Raw genomic sequence first — 11,546 nt, 5'->3', positions numbered from 1 at the left:
GGGGGTGGAAATGGGAGGGAGGAGGAATGGGAGTGGGGGAAATGTGGAGGGGTAGGTTTGGGGGAGGGAAGGACTCAGATAGTATCAGTTTTATGATTCAATGGGACTCCAACCCTTTAAACAAGTATCTTGGCAAAGAAAATGGTGCTGTTAGAAAGTTAATGGTCAGGAAATACTGAGAAAGGATCTGGAGATAAGTATCAGTTAGGACAGCACATTCAAGCCTCCTAGAACCCAGAGAATAAAGAAAAACAGAACTGCAAACTCCCTCTGAGCTGCATTATACCACGTATCCCAGGATTCAAACACTGTCCAGATACCACCATCTCACAGAGGACAAACAACAAATGTCTCCTCTAAAGAACTGAGGAAAATGTACTTCCCTCCCTCATATGCTGTGGGAACAGTTAAGGGCATGACATTCTGATGAAGTGATGTAAGTTCTGCTGGCCCATGTCTGGTTAACTTACTTTGTCCAGAACCATGTAGCAGCAGGGCCTTAATGAATGCTTCCCTGTGAACATTAAAACTGAAAAGCAAACTCCTTCTTGTCAGAGCTCACTGGAAGGAAGAGGGAACCAAAGGGATGGGAATTAATTCTGCAGCCTCAGGTCACCTTAGGTTATCAGGTGACAGGAAATAGGACATTAAGCAAAGGTAGGAGATAGCTGTTTCTGGTCTCTAGGATGGAGACCCTCTTCCTCAATCATTCAATTTCTACCAAAAAGAGTGTAGTCGGATGTATTTTTTTTTAAATTTCAGTTAGTTTGGAGCTCTTGAAGGAGGAGGAACAGTGTTTAATCAATGGCAGCTAGATGGGGAAGTGGATGGAGTGTTGGATTTGGAGTCAGGAAGATCTGAGTTCAAATCCAGCCTCAGACACATAGTAGCTGTGTGACCTTGGGCAAAGCACCTAACCTCTGTCTGCCTCAGTTTCCTCAAATGTAAAATTGGGATCATAATAGCACCTACCTCTCAGGGTTGTTGTTGTGAAGATCAAATGAGATAATATTTGCAAATTGCTTAATATAGTTCCTGGCACATAGTAGGTGCCGTATAAACATTATTACTATAATTCATATTCATTCATTAAACACTTAGTGGTTTCCTGCTTTGTAGATCACTGTGATAGGTGGGAGGGAGGTAGATAAAAATGTATAAAATACCACCCTTAAACTCAAGGTGTTGATAATCTTGTGCGGGAGGGAGATAGGACACATTCACAGAGAGTTATAGTATAAAATGGAGTCCGAAAAAGTGGACAGAACTGAAACAACTGAGAAACAACATCCTGATTCCAGGTCTAGCCGGGGCCGCTTAGCTGCCACGTTATGTCACGTAGCCATCTTGTTGCAAATGAATTAGAGTCAGCTTGCCTGGAATTACTTAACTGTCACCTTGGACAAAGGTTATACTGTTACATCCTCTGAATTCTATTTTTATGCAAAAGTGAGAAATTATGTATAAACCGATGCACGGGATGTAGTTCTGTTTTTAAATCACTTCAAAATACATGTCATAAGGACAAGTAAAGATTCAATCCAGTCTCCTATTTCTTATTCTATAGGATAATAGTTATTGATAAGGTCAGACTCAGGTCCATGGGAAAATTCAGTTCAAATCAACAGGTATTTATTTAGGGGCCCACTGGTAATAATAGTTTTACTTATACAGTGTTCTAAGATTTGTATGTATTATCTCATTTGATCCTCACAACAACCCTTTGGAGGTAGGTGCTACTAATACTCCTATTTTACAGAGGGGGAAACTGAGGTAGAGGATAGTTAAGGGATTTGCCCAGCATCACAAGTAAGGATCTGAGGAAAGATTCCAAAGTTAGGTCTTCCTGACCCCAGATCCAACACTCCATCCACTGACACCTAACTGTCTGTCTGTAAGTGAGGTGGTAGGGATATAGAGATCCCTACACTTGATGAGGTAACAATCTAATAAGGATGTCTACAAATAACTGGAATACAGATTAGAAAACAATTAAATGAACAGAATAGCTTAAGAAATTGGAGAGAGAAGGGTTTAGACCCTGAAATGCCTTCTCAATCATCGAAAAGGGATTAAAGGAAGATAAATGTTAGATGCATTTTTTTTAGTCCAATTCTTGGAGAAATGGTGTCCTGCCAATTCTGCTCTATAACAAAAATATTAGATTAACTGGAAGGCTCTAGGCTCCTGACACTGGATAACACCAAGTTTGCTCCCCTAGTTTAAATGAATATTCATGAACTTTAGCCTGAGGGGCTCTCAGGGGCTAGGAGCCTGTGAATACACATTCTTCTACACAGAAACTAGTGGGCTGTGGGCTGTGGATTCTGGGTCAATTATCAATAGCAAGGAGGAGCTTGATGTGGGTTAACTTGGATGATTGATGAAGACCTTAGTTTTACAAACCCACCAGAAGTGTCATTTAAAGGCAGAACCAGACAGGGTCCTTTGTGAGTGGCATTTATTTGGATCAGGAAGGTCACTCACTGATTCAGTCATTGATGAGATTAGACCATTGATGCTTCAGTTTGGGGATTATATAAAATAATATTTAGGTACCTACACCCCCATGCATAATTTTTAGACATGGACAATGTGGGAATTTGTCTTGCTTGACTGTATATATTTGTTACTAAGATTTTGTTTTCTTTTTTCAATGATGGAGGAAGGAAGAAGAGAAAATACATTTTTGTAAATTGAAAAATGAATTTAATTAAAACATATATTCATTATATACATACATATAGAGAGAGAGGGAGAGAGAGAAAGAGAGTGAAAGAAAGGTTGGGGGGAGAGTAGACTTTATGGTGTTTGAAATAGGTAGAGTGTCTTCCCTCAGTTGATCATCTCCAATTTACTCTGTATAGGTTGTGTTTATAATTGTTTGCATTTTGTCTCCCCCATTAGAGCATGAGCTCCTTGATAGAAGGGAGTGCTTTTTACTGTTCTTTGTATCCCCAGCACTTAACACAGTGCTTTAAAAAAAATTTATTTATTTATTATTTTTTTTTATTTTTAAGCAATGGGGGTTAAGTAACTTGCTCAAGGTTACACGGCCAGGTGTTTCTGGGTGGGTGCTAGGTGTCCGAGCCCGGGATTCGATCTCCAGGTCTTCTCAACACTGGAGCCGGTGCTCTTACTTGCTGTGCTACCTGGCCGCCCCCGCTTTAAAAAAAATTTAAACAATTATTTATTAAGTGCCTACTATGTGCCAGACATTGTGCTTTATAATGCTTTACAAACATTAATCTCATTTTATTCTGATAACAACCCTAGAAGGTAGATACTATTCTTATCCTCATTTTACAGATCAGAAAACTGTGCAACATACAAAAAATGTATACATTTATAAAAAATGATATGAAGATGTATTCCTCATTGTGCTCTTCTGTATCCTGTAATTTGGATTACTGCCTGCATTATCTAGACCTAGGTTAAGGGACTTGCTCAGAGTCATAGAACCAGTAAGCATCAGAGGCCAGTTTTGAGCTCAGGTTTTCCTGATTCTAATTCCAGGGTTCTATCTACTGAGCCACCTAGTTTCCCCTGACTGATGAGAATAAGTATTATTAGTCTCATTTTTATGGATAAGACCTATGATATCACATGTTCAGATAATTTTGGGAGCAAGAAAATAAGGCTCAGAAAATTGAAAGGTTTTTATCTATCTAAAACCGTTAGCAAACATTATTTATAATGGGGATACAAGCTAGAAACCTTTCCAATAAGATCAGGGGTAAAACAAGGATGTCTAGTACCGTATTAGTCAATATTTTTCTAGAGGTCCTAGCTTTAACAGTAAGACAAGAAAAAGAAATTGAAGGAATTAAAATAGTCAATGAGGAAACAAAACTTCCACTCTTTGCAAATGATATTATGGCATACTTAGAGAATCCTAGAGCACCAATTAAAAAACTAGTTGAAATAATCAACGACTTCAGCAAAGTTGTGGGATATAAAATAAACCCACATAAATTATTAGCATTTATATGCATTACCAACAAAGTCCAGTGGGGAGAGAAAAAAAAAGAAATTCCATTTAAAATAATTGCAGACAATATAAAACATTTTTCATACAAATAAAATGAGATATAAACTATTGGAGAAATATTAATTGCTCATGGGTAGGCTGAACCTATATAATAAAAATGACAATTCTACTTAAATTAGCTTATTTATTCAATGCCATGCCAATCAAATTATTTTATAGAACTAGAAAAATAATTTTAAAAAATCATCTGGAAGAACAAAAGGTCAAGAACATCAAAAGAATCAATGAAAACAATTTGAAGGAAGATGGCTTAGCAATAGTATATCTCAAACTATTACAGAGTGGTAATCATCAAAATAATCTGGTACTGGTTAAGAAATAGAGTGGTAGATCAGTGGAATAGATTAAGTACACAGTACACAATAGTAAAAGGCAGTAGCAATCTAATGCTTGTGAAATCCAAAGATCCAAGATTTGGAAACAGGCAATCACTTGACAAAAATTGCTGAGAAAACTAGAAAGCAGTTGACAGAAACTAGGTAGGACTGGACCAAAATTTCACAGTATATACCAAGATAACAATAAGATGGGCATATGATTTAAACATAAAGGGTGATATCACAAGCAAATTAGGGAAGCATGGAATATTTTACCTGTAATATTTATGGATAAGGGAAGAATTTATGAGCAAACAAGAGATAGGGAGCATTACAAGACTTAAAATTGATAGTTTTGACTTCATCAAATTAAATAGGGTTTATACAAGCAAAATCAATGCATCCAAGATTAGAAGCAAAGCTGAAAACTGGGAAGAATTTTTATAGCAAGTTTCTCTGTTAAAGGCCTCATTTCTTAAATATATAGAGAATGGAGTTAAATATCTAAGAATATGTGTCATTCCCCAATTGATAAATGGTCAAAGGAAGTGAACAGCCAGTTTTCAGAAGAAATCAAAGTTATCTATAGTCATATGAAAAAATACTATAAATAATTATTGATTAGAAAAATGCAAATTAAAACAACTTTGAGGTACTACTTCACACCTATGAGATTGGCTAATATGGTAGAAAAGGAAAGTGATAAATGTTGGAGGAAATATGGAAAACTAGGAACACTGATGTACTATGGGTGGAGTTGTGAATTATCTGACTCTTCTGGAGAACAATTTGGAACAATACCCAAAGGGTTATTAAACTGTGTATATACCCTTTGACCTGCCAATACCACTACTAGATCTGATCCCAAAGAGATCAAAGGAAAATGATCTATATATGAAAAAATATTTATAGCAATTCTTTTTTGGTGCCAAAGAATTGGAAATTGAGAGGATGTCATGAGTTGGGAAGTGGTTGAACAAGTTGTGGTATATGATTGTGATGGAATACTATTATGCTATGAGAAATGATAAGCAGAATGCTTTCAGAAAAACCTGGGAAGCCTTACATGAACTGATGCAAAGTGAAATGAGCACAACCAATATACGCAGTAACAGCAATATTGCAAGGCTGATCAGCTTTAGTTATTCTCAGCAATTCAAAAATCCAAGACAATTCCCCAGAGACTCATGATGAAAAATGCTATCTACTTCCAGAGAAAGAACTGATGGCATCTGAATGCAGATTGAAGCGTACTCTTGAAAACTTTATTTTTCTTGTTTTTTTTGTCTGCATTTTTTTTTGCAACACGATTAATATAGAAATGTTTTGTATGACTGCACATGTATAATCTATGTCAAATTGTTTGCCTTCTTAAGGAAGGGGGAGGAGAGGGAAAGAGAGATTTGGAACTCAAAATTTTAAATAACAAATGTTAAAATTTTTTGTTTACGTGTAACTGAGAAAATAAAAATTAAATTTATAAAAAGAAAGAATAAAGAATTTGCCTAAGGCTACCCAGCTGGTAAGTGGTGGAGATATTTCCAAGTTGTTTCTGTATTCAGTGGTCCTATTTAAACTAAAGTGAAGTTCTTCCCAAATGTGTCTAAAAAGGTTCTTTTGCCTGGAGGGAATTTCCTTGTGCTATTTAGATGATAGCTGAAAGAAAACCATGTTTTGAAGCTGGAAGGGACCTTAGGGGCCATCTGGTCTAACCCCCTTAGTTTACAAATGGGGAAACAAAGGCTCAGAGCAGCTAAGTGGTGCAGTGGATAGACTGTAGACACTAGCAATGCGACCCTGGGAAAGTCACTTAACCATGTGTGCCTCAGTTTCCTTATCTGGAAAATGATCTAGAAAAGGAAATGGCAAACCACTCCAGTATCTTTGCCAAGAAAAACCCAAATGAGGTCACAAAGAATAGGACACAACTGAAACAACAAACAGAGTTCCATAGCGGTAAAGTCTCTTGCCCAAAGTCAGAAAGGTAATCAATGGCAGAGCCTAGATTTGAGACCAGCTTTTCTTCCTCTAGCCAGTCCTATCTGCTTTCTAGGAGAGAAGGACCTTTTGGGTTCACTAAAAAGAAACCAAATAATAGTGGTTTGAGGAGGATTAAAGAAACTCAAAATAATGAACAGACTACTTGGAGGGGTTTTCAGAGAGATTCTGAGCAAGGCTTATTTGGCTCATTTTGAAGTCAATAGCCAGAGGGAAGACCATGGAGAAAAGGAATCTTGGCAGTTCCTTAGACCCACAGACAGGGATTGGAACTGGTATGCACTCACACCTTCACAGGCTTCAGAGTTCCTTATGAGTCTTCAGGGTATTTATGGGCAAGGAGCAGGGAAAGCTGGGGGGAAGCCCATTTGACTATCTACTAATTAAGTAGCTCCATTCCATCCACTGAAGACTACTATAAAGTAGTCTTTATAGTAGTCTTTTATTCAAGTAGTCCCCTTTATTCAAGTGGACAGAAAGGTGGAGAGGGACATGGGGCCATTCCTTGAGCGTAATGCCTCTTCCTCCTACACATTGTCTTCTTGATCTCTTGGCAAAAACCTGGAAAGTGGGGCTCAGTTTCCCCAACTGTAAAATTAAAGGGATGGTCTAGAAGACTTCTAAAGTCTCTTCCAGCTTTAAATTAATGTTTGAGAATCCTAATCTCAGGAAAACATCAGATCAATCCACTCTTTACCCTTTTAATTTATTAAAAAAAAATTTAGGAGGAAAAAAAATAGCTTAAAAAAATCACCAAAAACTCTTCTCCCTGATCAATCCATTCTTATGGAGAATGGACTATCTCACCGATAAGAGGATGTGATGTTTCAGCTAAGGGCATTTCATTTTGACCTGGGAAAGCTTTAAACAGCATGAATGCATCGTTAGTAGGGGAATCTCTGACATTACCAGGGTCGGTAGGCTAGATCTTTTTGCTGTGGGTGAGGGTTTCCCATATCCCCTAAAATCATATCCTAAAGCCTCTCTCATGATGTAGTGGAAAGAACACTTCTAGCCTCATGACTGATCCGAATCACTTCAAAGAATCATATGGCTATACTTCTAGACAGGAGGGAGGGACCCAGAAGCCACTTAGTCTAACTCCTTCATTTTATAGATGAAGAAACTGAGCTTGACCAGGGTCATACCGGTAGTAAGAGGCTAGGTTAGGATTCAAACCCAGGTCCTCTATAACCCTCTGAATCTCAGTTTCCTTATCTCTAAAAATAGCAGAAATAACACATTGTCCAAAGAAGAATATTTTGCAGTCTTTAAGCTCCTATAGAAATTAGTTACAAATGTTCTTTTGCCTATTCTTAAAATTGGCCTTCCCTCTTACTTATCTTAGTGGAGGGGCAGAGCAGTGTGGAAGATAGAACATGAAACTTCAAGAGCCAGACAACCCAGGTTCTGATTCCTCTCTCTTCTCCCTACTAGGCAAGTGACCTTGGGCCAATTGTTTAATTTTTCAAGTTGTAGTTTTGTCAACTATCAAAGGAAGAAAATGGTCACAGCCCTGGCTGCCTCACCTGTTGTAAAAATAGACTGGAAGTTTTTCGAGGGCAAAGAGTGTCTTATTTCACCCTGTTAACCTCAGCTCAGAGGAGGAACTTAAAGACTTGTTGAACTAGGTTGACCCAAATGACATAATCAGAGGCAGGGCAAGGCATTTGTGTGCTCCAAACAAATCTTAAAATTTGCCCCCTTTGTGTATTATACTGTCTCTGGGAGACAGCAAAATCAGTCTCATAGATTTAGAGCAGCAGGGACCTTGGAAGTCACTTAGTCTAAACCCCTTATTTTACAGATGGGGAAACTGAGGTTAAGTGACTTGGCCAGGGTCACATATCTAGTATGTGTCAGAGGGGAGTTTGACAAAGTCCAGCATTCTATTCACTGTCCTACTTCACCTCTGATGGCATTCATTTCAACACTTCTGTGAGGTCATTCCCCACATCGACCGAGGTCATAATCTGTCTATAATTTACCACCATAGATGATTTTGAGAGCTGCTGTGGAAAAATTCATCCCCCCCCCTCCGCCCAGGCAGCTGCCCTGGTGATGAGTCTCCAAACTTAGCTACACTGGTCCCTGGACAGGAGATAGTCCATCACTGGGATTAGCCTCAAAGCCTCTCCAGCTGTCAGAGTTTGTGCTTGGCTGGTGTAGCCATAGAGAACTGAGTCAAATCCATAGCACAAATTGGCATTAGAGCAAGTCTTCAGTGGAGAGAATGTGATAGCACAAAATAAATAGCTCCACAAAAGGATACCAGGACCTTCGATTATGAGCTGGAAGGCACCTTAGAAGACTTCTAATTCAAACCTCTCATTTTACATATGGGGAAACTGGGACATTGGAAGGGAAGAGAATAAGGATTGGTTCAGTGCCTATCCTGTGTCAGACAAGGTGCTAAGCATTTTACAGATATCTTAATTGGTTCTCACAACAACCCTGGGAGTTAGGTGCTATTATTATCTCCATTTTACATTTGAGGAAATTGAGGCAGGGAGAGGTTAAGTGACTTGTCCAGGGTCAAACAGCTAGTCAGTGGTTGAGGTGGGATTTAAACTCAGGTCTTCCTTGACTCCAGATCCAGTGCTCCAATGTTACCTAATTGCTAGGAGATCAAGTGATCTGCCCAAAGTCGCACAGGTTTAGGATATGGTAGAGCTGGAATTTGAACCCAAGGTCTCTGACATTAAGTCTAGGATACCAGAGTGAAATTTTCAGGTATTAAAACTGTGTATATTTATAAAAAGTGATTTGAAAAAGTATTCCTCATTCCTCCCAAGATATCTTGGGGTTTACAGGTTAGATTTCTTCCTTAAGGACCATGCCTTAAATCCAAATCACTCTGACTCTCATAGATTGGCCAACAAGAGGTGAGGCCAAGCCCCACTTGGTCATTGTTTGGGCCCTGATTGGCTCAGAGTGAATGCAAATAGCAATTGTTTCTGTTTTGTCCAGAAACCCTGAGGGTCTTCACCTCCCAGATTGATTTTTACTTTTTTGACTAGGTAAAAAAGGCCATTCTCTGCCTCATTTCTTACTTAGCCTTAATCACTGAATGGGCATTGCCTCAGTCAAAGGGAGACCTGTTAAAGAACTTAGCTAAAAAAGACCAAGTTCTCCCACTGTATCCAGGGCCATCTCCAGTCATACTGATCTATATTTGACCCCTGGACATAGATGGCTCTGGAGAGGAAAGTGAGGCTGGTACACAGCCCTCCCTTACTTAAATTCAATTCACTTGTATGTCATGGCATCACCTCCCTGTTGTCATGGTCTTCTTTGACGACAAAGGACAAACATCAACCTCATTCCTCAGCATCCTGCACCTTTAATTAGTCTTCCTTATCTATCCCTAGACAGATCTCTGAAGAAAATACATGTGAAAATGCTTTGAAAAAGGACTTTCTATTTTATCTAGGTCAATCCCCAGATTTTACAGATGAGCTAAGCCCCTGAAAGTTGCAATGATTTTCTCAAGATGACACAGCTAAGCAGCAAATTTTGGATTCACAGCCAGGCCTAGGCTCTGTCCCGAACCTTTATAGACATAAGGAGTTGTCATTGACATCATTGTCATTATCAGCTGTTACTGATTTGTCATGACTGATATTTGGAGACAGTCAGCACCATCTGCCCTGCTGTCTCTAGACTACCTAGGGCTCTCAAGATAGACGTGGGACATAAAAGAATGGAAGACCCTGGAATGAACCACCCAGCACTTGGGAGGGTTGTCAACTTAGTCTGAGAACATAAGAACTTCTCTTGGGAAACAATGCAAATGTCTATTCAACAGGATTACTAGCTATTTTTTCTCATGGATGACCAGTACTACTTCTGTCCATACAATGACTCTCCTGACTCATTCTTGCCCTCTCCTTATCACCCCACCCAGTCACCCTATTTGTTTTATGGGCCTTTCTACTGTCCCTCGATTCCTTCCCCAGCTGGGTCACTTCTTTCAGGGGTAGGTACTAGGGCTAAGTGAGGAAACAAGCCTTGTGCCTGGTCCCAGACTATTGCCAAGATGATGGATTACAAACACACCCCCTCTACCCACACCCCTCTCCCACCCCATCTCTGTTCTTATGCCTCTGTTCAAAGAATGCTCCTTCAGAGATTTTTGACAGGCTTTGGAGGGACCAAAGTAATAAGGGAAGGATTGGAGGGAGGAGGGGTTTGTTGCATTTCTCCCTGGGGGCAAATCTGCATCCCTCTAAACCTGGATTTGGATAAAACAGCTTAAAATAAAAGCCCTGGGCTTCCAGCCCAGCCCCATGGAGCTGGTCAGATTTCACAGGCCCAGAATGAAGGCTGCCTACAGGAGGGTGAGTGTCAACCCTTCCTGCCCCTGGAGAGTTTGCTGGAAATGAGTATGAGAAGTGGGGGCTGGAAGGGAATAACCTTGGTCTCTTGGTCTGAGTTAGGATCAGGGAATGATAGCTAGGTCCTCTCTACTGGCCATATAGGCCAGGGGGGAGTGGACAGCTCCCTTGGGGGCAGCTCCCCTTCTGGGACCACAAGCCCAGGAAGCGCCAGAAGTCCAGAATGGAGCTCTGGGAAGGGAAGCAGGCAAGGCAGACAAGCTCAGGGTCCAGGAATAATCTAGGGGAGTGGGATGGGGATGGGTGCAGTTCGGCTTTGACAAACTCCATTTCTAAAGCTGCACCTCCAGTCGTTTACAAACACACTCACGCATACTTGCCTTGTGCACATTCCAGGAAAAGGATCTCATCTTCTGTATTAATTTCCCTCCCTTCTCACAAACCATTGTAAAATTCTAAAACCTACCCAGGCTTGTAAATAGATCACCCTTAAGTGGTGCAGGGTCTGTGCAGGCCCAGTGAGTCATGCAGCTAAAATGTCCCCAGGGGAGCCTTTCTCTGCAGAACACATTTTTTTTTTTTCTAAAAGTACTGGGTTTAGAGCTTCCTATGGCACCCAGCTCTGTGCTGGGAAGAATCCATCAGTACCCTTCAGGGATGAGGTGATGGGGGATGTTATGGGGCCAAATGCATCCTGGGAATGCTTGTCCAATCATACCAATTAAGAAATAAGAAGAAAGCAGTTGGGTGTTGTAGAAAGAGTCCTATTAACTTGGGTTCTAGACTGACTGGATCCAACTCATTCACTTTACAGATAAACAGAAACAGAATTTGAACCCAAGA

This window comes from Petaurus breviceps, unplaced genomic scaffold (genome assembly GCF_028583685.1).
Source record: "Petaurus breviceps papuanus isolate PSGF00001 unplaced genomic scaffold, PetGlider_PUasm1.0 98, whole genome shotgun sequence".
Taxonomy (NCBI): domain Eukaryota; kingdom Metazoa; phylum Chordata; class Mammalia; order Diprotodontia; family Petauridae; genus Petaurus; species Petaurus breviceps.
The sequence above is the reverse complement of the archived record's forward strand: the minus strand, read 5'-3'. Positions refer to the sequence as shown.